This window comes from Mauremys reevesii, linkage group 2 (assembly GCF_016161935.1).
Source record: "Mauremys reevesii isolate NIE-2019 linkage group 2, ASM1616193v1, whole genome shotgun sequence".
NCBI lineage: Eukaryota > Metazoa > Chordata > Testudines > Geoemydidae > Mauremys > Mauremys reevesii.
This window is the reverse complement of record NC_052624.1, coordinates 92,605,979-92,614,652: the sequence shown is the minus strand read 5'-3', so window position 1 is coordinate 92,614,652 and position 8,674 is coordinate 92,605,979.

Here is an 8,674-nt window from a genome sequence, read left to right as displayed (position 1 = left end):
TAAGTTACGCAACTTCAGCTACTTGAATAACATAGCTGAAGTCGATATACTTAGATTGACTTACCGTTGTGTCTTCACCCTGGTGAGTCAACTGCTGCCACTCCCCCGTCAACTCTGCTTGTGCCTCTTGTGGCGCTGGAGTACAGGAGTCGATGGGAAAGCGCTCGGGGGGCCGATTTATCACGTCTAGACTAGATAAATCAATCCCCGCTGGATTGATCGCTACCCGCCGATCTGGCAGGTAGTGAAGACATCCCCCTAACAGGTAATCATTCACCTTCACTTCCCACTGTACAGAAGGAATGGACCTCTCCCACTGAAGTCAATGGAAATCCCATTTAAGTCAGTGGAAGTCTTTTAATTGATTGTAGTGGGAATTGGATCATTTATAAAAAAGCAACTATTTTCCCATTAAATAAACGTCTATGATTTTATTGACTCTTTTGCCAGTTAGATATAGTCATAGTTCTGCCAGTTGTCAATCATTGAGATGACAAATGTCATTTTTATCCTGCAGACCAAACTAAAAGGTTTTATATTTCATGGTAACAAAACCTATTTCACAATATCCCTTTCCCCTTTCTGATTTAAAACTGAATATTTTTGAAAAGTGGGAAATGTGAGCAGAGCTAACTTGCCATCTGGTCACACATTAGCAGTGATTGTACTTCTCTGGTTCATTAAACATTGGCAGGCATGCAAAACACAAGATAAGAGTTTACTGCAGTTCTTAAACACAGACAGAATCTTCAAGGAAAACATGGAGCTTCCATATTTCCCACTGAATTCAGAATCCAGTTCTAACACTACAACTCCACTTTAAACTAGATTTATATATCAATTAATCTGTCCTTGTATGCTTTTACAAAACAAACTTCTTTACCTATGTAACAAAAATATTTTTTCACTATTTGTTTGTTTAATTTTTGCATTTCACTCAGTTTATAAAATGAAAATAGATTAGTCAATTTTATGTTTGCTTAGAGTCATTTAATAATAAATTTCACTTTCAGGTTCTCATGCAAACATGGGATTGCAAAGGCTTCAGTGGAACACTTACTGGGTTGGTTGGTTGTTAAATTGTTCCATTGAGATTTTTTTTTTAAATGTCATGGAAATATTTCTCTTGGTGCTAGGTTCTGTAAGAACTTAGTTCTATAAAACCAAGGGCCTGATTCTCCCCTACCTTGAACCTGCGTAATTATTTACACCTGTGCTAGTGGAGTGTAAAAATAAGCTTTCTAACATAAGATCAACAGAAATATTTCTGTGAAAGTCTATTAAAATTCTCTGGACCAGTTTAAAACACAAGGTGCAAGGCAGTGAGAATCAGGTCCTGCCTGTCTTTACAGCTGTGAACTAGGATTTCTAGGCATGTGGCAATTGTCTGTTTTTGTCTCCCAGCACATGTACTAGCATGTATGTGTGTGTACAAAACGTTCATGGAAATGTTTAGCGTGTTACTAACCACAGACTTGGACTATTCTATATTTGTCAGGTCTGGTGTTGCATAATAATTTAAATAGTAAGAATGCTACACTGAGAACTTCAGTTGTTTTAAATAATTTGATACTATGCAGTATAAAGATCATGCCATAGTGCCTGTGATAAGCCCTGCTGTGCTATTCGAGTACAGAGTACGAAATCCAAAGCAGCAAAAGCTTTTCTCTTTCAATTTATCTTTGTATTATAATACACAGTATATATACACACACAAAATATATATAATTTAGGACTGTAATTTTAGCTCAGGGTTCTGGTGACATACATGAATGAGCCACTCTCATCAGAAAATGCAGTCTGTGCAGCTTTACCATGCAAGAAATGCCAATTTTCCCTGTAAGATTTCAATAAATCCATCAGGGTTGAATAGATTCCATTTATCTAGGGAGCAAAAATAGAAAGAGGACAGAGTCACTGACTGCTTTTGAGAGCAACCTCCTATTCCAGCAGAAAATGTATATGCTGGGGATCTGCTGTGTCTGTGGGTGGGCAGGCATACCCACTGGAAGGTATTGCTGAACTGCAATCACTATGGGGGTGGTAGTATTTCCTATGTATGAATTGCTTTTCCTCTTTTAAGACTGGTGCACAATTATATTAAGTTTAACATGCCTTTTATATTTAAAGTAATAAGTGTGTAGGAGGAGGTTTGCTTGCAGATTGACACCTTAAGCAACAGTATTGAAGGAAACAAACCACAAATCTCAAGGACTTTGTGTTCTGAAGCAGTCTTACCCAATGAAAAATGTAAATGCCTAGAAAGTTTCAACTTCCTCTGTCCAATATTAGGCATGAATAATAATAAATCAAAATATTGCTTGTATAGCTATGAAAATTTTTAAATATTTTTCAACAGTGAGAGAGGCAACATGGCCTAGTGGATAATGCACTACAATAGCACTCAAGTGATCTCATTTCTGTTGTCTGGCTCGGATGTGGGATCTTGACAAGTCACTTCATCCCAGAACCTCAGATGTCTTTAGGTGGCTAACTCCTGTTGAAATTAATAGGAGTTAGGCACCTAAATACCTTAGAGGATCTTGGCCTTCACCTCTCTGGGCTTCTGTTTCCCTTTGCTCCCTTTCTCTGACTTATCTATTTAGAGTGTAAGCCCTTTAGGTCAGGGATGGTCTCTTATGCTTTTGCACAGCACCAGGTACAACGGGATCTGGATATCAATCAGTTGGGGTGCTACTGATATGCAAACAAATAATAAATATTAGATATGTTCAGGATGCAAAATTCAGTGCCAGATTGTGATCACCCCAAATCTATGTGGTGGTATTACTGTAATAAATTGCAGGGTAATGAGATAAATTTCATTTATCATCTGTACTCTGCCCAATAATCTCTCTCTGCTGTATAACTTCTAGCATTCCAAAACTTCAGTTACACTTCAAATAAAAGCCATTTTTCTTGTCCCAAAATGTTTTCTTCTTTGAGTGTATAGAGAAGCTCAGAAGCCTGAGATGCAGTGTAAAAACTAGTTCAGGAGTACTGGCAGGTTTAAAGTCAGATATTTCATGAATCATCAGGGCTAGGAGGGGTAGTTTCATCTCACTAGATTGCCAGGAATCCTCTACTTTCAATGGGATATAGCTCTTGACAGACTGTGAGAAATCAGAACATAGAAATTGCAACATTATTATGACTATAAAAGCTATTTGAGAAAATGTTATGAGTTTCTGGAAAGATATTAGTTAATAGTTACTTTGTAAGTTTATAGCACATAGAGATGATGTGACAGTGACGTATGGTATAAAGATTTTACTGGTACTGGTTTGGAGTGACCTACATTACTCACTCATGGCTTAATCACACCTGAATAATATGTCCATCCCAAAACTATACCAATAAAACTTTTATACACATCACATACAGTTTCTCTTCTTCTCTGCATATAGAGAGAAAGAGAGAGAGGATCCTAGTCAAGTTCAACCAGAACATTTCAGTCTGAAGGCTCCTTTTCAACCCACTATTGGCCCAACAGTAGCTTAAGTCCACAGGCTTAAAGTAGACCCTCTGTCCTTTCAGCTGTCCCTTTTCTACCACAATAATACCATAAAAATATGGTAAATAAAATAGATACATGTTTCTGCTCTTAAATTTGTATGTATTTTCTTGCTATTTCTTTTTCTTTCCTTTCTGTCGCTGTATTTTCTCTTCTCTATATTCCATTTTTTCCTCTTCTGCCTATTCATGTTTTAACTCTATCACTAATTATTTTACATCCTTTCCCCTTGTGTTAGTCCATTATTTTTCACCAGCTACTTTTTTCTTCCTTCGTGTCTTCCTCACCTTATCTCTATTCTAGTGTGGCCTAGTGGATTGAATACTGGATTTAATCTTAGAAAAGCTAGATTCAGGACCTACCTCCGGTGCAAGTCATTTTTTCCCTCCTGTACCTCAATTTCCTCATCTGTAAAATGGGGATAATGATACTGACCTCTTTGAAAGCTCAGATGAAAAGCACCATGTAAGAGCTACATATTATTATTCTGTAAGTGTCTCACCACCCTAGCTTCTTCCCTCTATTCCCCAAGTGATCGCTATCCCTTCTACCTACTGCCCTGCCTGAATTTCCATCTCAGCTGTCCCTTGATCTCCCATTTATTTTCTCTTCCAGATGTAACATTTTCAATTTGGACCTAAAATATATCCTTGTAATTTTAATGCTGCTCAGTTCTGCACAAATACCTTAATCTGAGCCTGATTGCATGCCCATTGCATTCAACTGGAGCTAATCCATGGACTTCAGTGGGTGTTGGATCAGGCCATCTGTGAGTAGTTCCGTTGATTTCAAATGAATAAGGTACATGAATAAAAAGCAGTAGAATCTGGCCCTTAATTATTAAAATTCTGTAGTAAAAGTTAGAAGGACGGGAGATGGAGGGATGAGCAAGAAAATAATTCCTGTACCAGTAATCAGTCATTCCTGTGGCCCCTAAAACCTTGCCAAAGAAAACTCTGTGTGTGTACATATGTCTATATATATATATATATATATATATATATATATATATATATATATATATATATATATATATATAATGAAGCCTGGCCATGTTCACTCATGAGGTTATTCACACCAGTGTCTGGAGAGGAATTATGGCTGTTCCCCGTCAACATGGGAAAGGCGATCCAAGCAATGAATACTTGGGGACAGCAATGCTGCCATCATGTAGGAATGTTTGACACTTCCCAGTTATTCCCAGACTGAAAAATATGTCTATTAGATAAACTAGTGTAATTTCATTTTTACATTAATGATCATTTGCCCCATGTCTGTCTATAAAGCCTTAGCCTTCCAATAGATGGGATTGTGTGATAACGATGGGTGAGAGAAAAGCAGCCAAAGTTTAGCAGAGTTAAGTGGCTCACACTGTAGACTTAGAGCGCTAAGAGGCTGATTCTATAAGTTACGAAGTGAAATTGAATCCACCTATATAGGTCGAGTAAAGCGAAATACAGGCACTGAGATTTTGATACTGGGAAAAAAAATATTTTCTCGTACAAAATACTTATATACTGTAATTGTGAATACGAGGTAGTGAGTAAATGAAGGATTAAAAGCTACAGTGTAATGTTCATGGCCTTTAGCCATAAAGGTCTAGTGCTGTGACCTTGTTCTTGAAAGCTAAGCAGGGCTGAGTTTAGCTAGTGCTAAAATGGAAGACTGGCCAGGCTATGTTAGGAAATGCTGTTGGTTGTTCAGTAGTTTTGGTGGATATTGACCAGTGCTCCAGCAAGATGCCAGAGGGCATTATTCTGTCTTTTGAATGAGAGTTAAAATTAGGTTCTAACCATTTCTGATTATGTTATGTTCCATGGAACTTTTTGAAAGAACAGGGTGTTAACCTTTATGTCCTGGCCAAATATCAGTTCAGGCAATCATATTTTGCACACCTAAATATCTTCTGTAGTTTCAAATGTACACAGTGACTTTTACCCACTGTTCTAAATTATTTGTGTAAAGTTACTGTGAGCTGTTATGCAGCAGTTGTGTTCCAATCCACCACCATCCAACTGAGGACTTACATATAGAAAGGGCTTTTTTCCTCTCTTGGAAAAAGAACTGAGAAAGTATTTGAACAAGTCTGATAAGAAATGTGTTACTGATTTATTGTTTATGTGTAAGATTCATATGCAAAGTTTCTATATTGGGCATATTATTAATAGAAAAACAAACAATCCACTACCATTACATTAAAAAAAATCAAAATCTCTGAACCTTTTCCAAATTGCTCTTATTAAAAATATTGTTGAGTGTGAACAAGGTGCCAAATTTTGTCCCTATTGCACAGTCACAAATCTGGAGTAACTTCACAGAAGCCAATAGTTATTTTGGATTCATGCTGGTGTATTGATTGAGAATATGTATTGATCCTTTTGCAGAAAGCAAGAACAAGGGGACATTCAATGAAACGGGAAAACTACAGTAATACATTCAAACCTGATAAAAGAAAGTACTTTTTCATTGGATGCGCAATTATCCTGTGAAACTCATTGTCCGAAGAGATCATCGAGGCCAGGAACTTAGCAGGATTTAGAAAAGTATAACAAGACTAACCAGAGTAATAACCTTATCTCTCTCATATTCTGGGACCAACATGGCTACAACAACACAGCAAACAGAGTAATAATAGTAATTAGTATTTTATAAAAGAGCTCTGGAAGAAATATAAACCCACAAGCTTTGGGGCATAAACCAACCTCTAACTATTCAGATTTAGGACGATACTTTCCCTGAAGGAAAGTTATGCCACAATTACTCACTGCAAGGTTTCTTCATCAGAAGCTGCTGGTACCTACCACAGTCAGAGACAGGTTAGACTAGATGGGGGCCTACTACTCTGAGCTGGTATGGCGATTCCAATCATCTCATGTATTGAGAATAGAGTTTGGCCTGCTGCCTTTAATTTTTTTTATGACACAGCTTAATCATTTCATTTTTTGTAATTCTATAACTAGCTTCTTTTTAATTATTTAACATTTCTAACTCTGCTCTTGCGTCTGATAACTTGATACAATAGTTCTGTACATGTCTGAACAATAGCTTTATGTGAGGAGCTTTCAATCAATATATAAGCTCTCCTTACTCGTGTATAATGGTAGCGCACATTATTATTTTTATGTAGCCAAGCAGAGAAGCACTGTTCCGAGACAAGCAGCATCCCTACAAAGGGTTGGCAACAAAACATCCATATTCAGGCAGCACAAAATATAATATCATAATAAAGTGATGAAAATTCAAGCCCAGTAGAAAAGATTCTTTTATCCTCTTTTACAAAAATGTCTAAAGTGAATTTTAAGCTTATGAACAGTGCTAGATTGAGAGCACTGGAGGCTTAAATCCTCTATTCTCAGAGCAGCTGCTACCAGAGAAGGCAAGCAGCACAAGCCTTCTCACTATATTTTGGAGGCATTCTCTTTTGTAGGGTGAGAGGGCAATTCATTCTGCATGCTCATTCAAGGCCTGATCAAATCCCATCTAAGTCAATGGAAAAATTCTCTAACTTCAGTGGGTTTTGGATCAGGCCCAGGAGCCTGGGCCTCTCTGATGAAAATTATCACTGAAGTACTCAGTACTGCTAATTGTTGTGGTGTATTATGTGATGTACATCTATGTTCAGTAGAATTAGATTGAGATTTCAACTCATTTCACTCAGGCCATTAAACAGTTCTTGGCTAGTAGGAAGCCTGCTTTTCAGTAAGAAATTCAAACAAATCTGAGCCAAAGAATGATTCTCTGGAATTGCTGGGGAAAAAAATTGGCCTAAATTTTCCAACAGATGCCATATTTTTCACAGGTAAAGCTGGTAATTATATTGGAAGTCACTTCAAAAAATTTCAAACTGTAGCTCCTCAGAGGCTGAGACTAAAGTATACCTAATAAGAGTACAGAAACAATTGGGTAGCTGGGCATTCACTTAATTACATCTTCAGCATAACTGAGCACCTCATTTTGCAAACTGTGACTTAAGCATGTAACTTCATCCTACTGCATGCTTAAAATACATGTGTTTGAATTCTGTGGTTCTGGCACCTGTATTTGTGGGATAAGGCCTTGATTTTCAAAGGTTTGTACCACTTCCCACAAGACAGTTAGGCCCTGATCATAGGCATAGTTTGACTCCTGTATTGGGGGGGAGGAGTTCCAGTCAGGTCAAAGGAGCAGCATGTGGGTGAGGGCAAATTCCAAGCCACCCCATGCTTGCAGTTTTGGGGGAGGAATGGCCCCCTGCCACCTCCAAACTAGGCCCACAGCCCTGATCCTGCAAACGCTTACTGCATAACTTGGAGTTATCCTACTGAAGTCAATCCGACTGTTCACATCCTATTCATGCACTTAAATGTTTGCAGGACCAGTACCTTTATATGTTATGAGTCTGACTTCACAGTATGAGTGGTGATAATGGTGTGAAGGCATTGTTTAAAACAAACAAAAGAACAAGGCAAATAGTACCATACATCTAAACAATACCATATGATGTAGACAAGACACCTTCAGGCAGTCCGGCATTCCTTCCAGTGTTGGGCTGCCCTTCAGAGCAAAGACTCTATAACTCCTCCATTTAGGGACGAAGTTTAAGGACAGTGCTTGAGATTAAGCCTGGTGTTGGGGGACCACAGCCCATCCCTTGTGCTCTGTGTGGGAGTGGTGCGGGTCCTTGAAGCCCACAGAGGAAGTATGAAGAGAAATAGTGGAAGCTGGCCTGGGAAACAGCCGCTGGGCCCCAAATCCAATGGCAGTTGGACACCATGCAAATGGCATGAAAGGTTACATCCTTTACTCCAGCTCCGAGACTGGAATGGCAGCTCTGGTGTGGGAGCTTAACTGCTTTATTATGAATTCCTCCCTCATGTGTTTATATAGTCTCCCTCCTGGGGCACAAAAGGATGGGAGACAGTACTTTCCCTGGCCCTTATAGACTAACAGACATATTGGAGCATGAGCTTTCGTGGGTGAATACCCACTTCGTCGGATGTTACGGCTTTTACAGATCCAGACTAACACCCCTCTGATACTTTCCCTGGGGAACTGAAATTAGAGGGGGTATTCAAATGTACAGGGAGGAGTTGGAAAATGACTAAATTGGGAAGGAGTGTAGGAAAATCCCTGAGTCAGAGGGAGATGGGAGTGTTGCAATCTGTTATCTCCGGGGTGGAA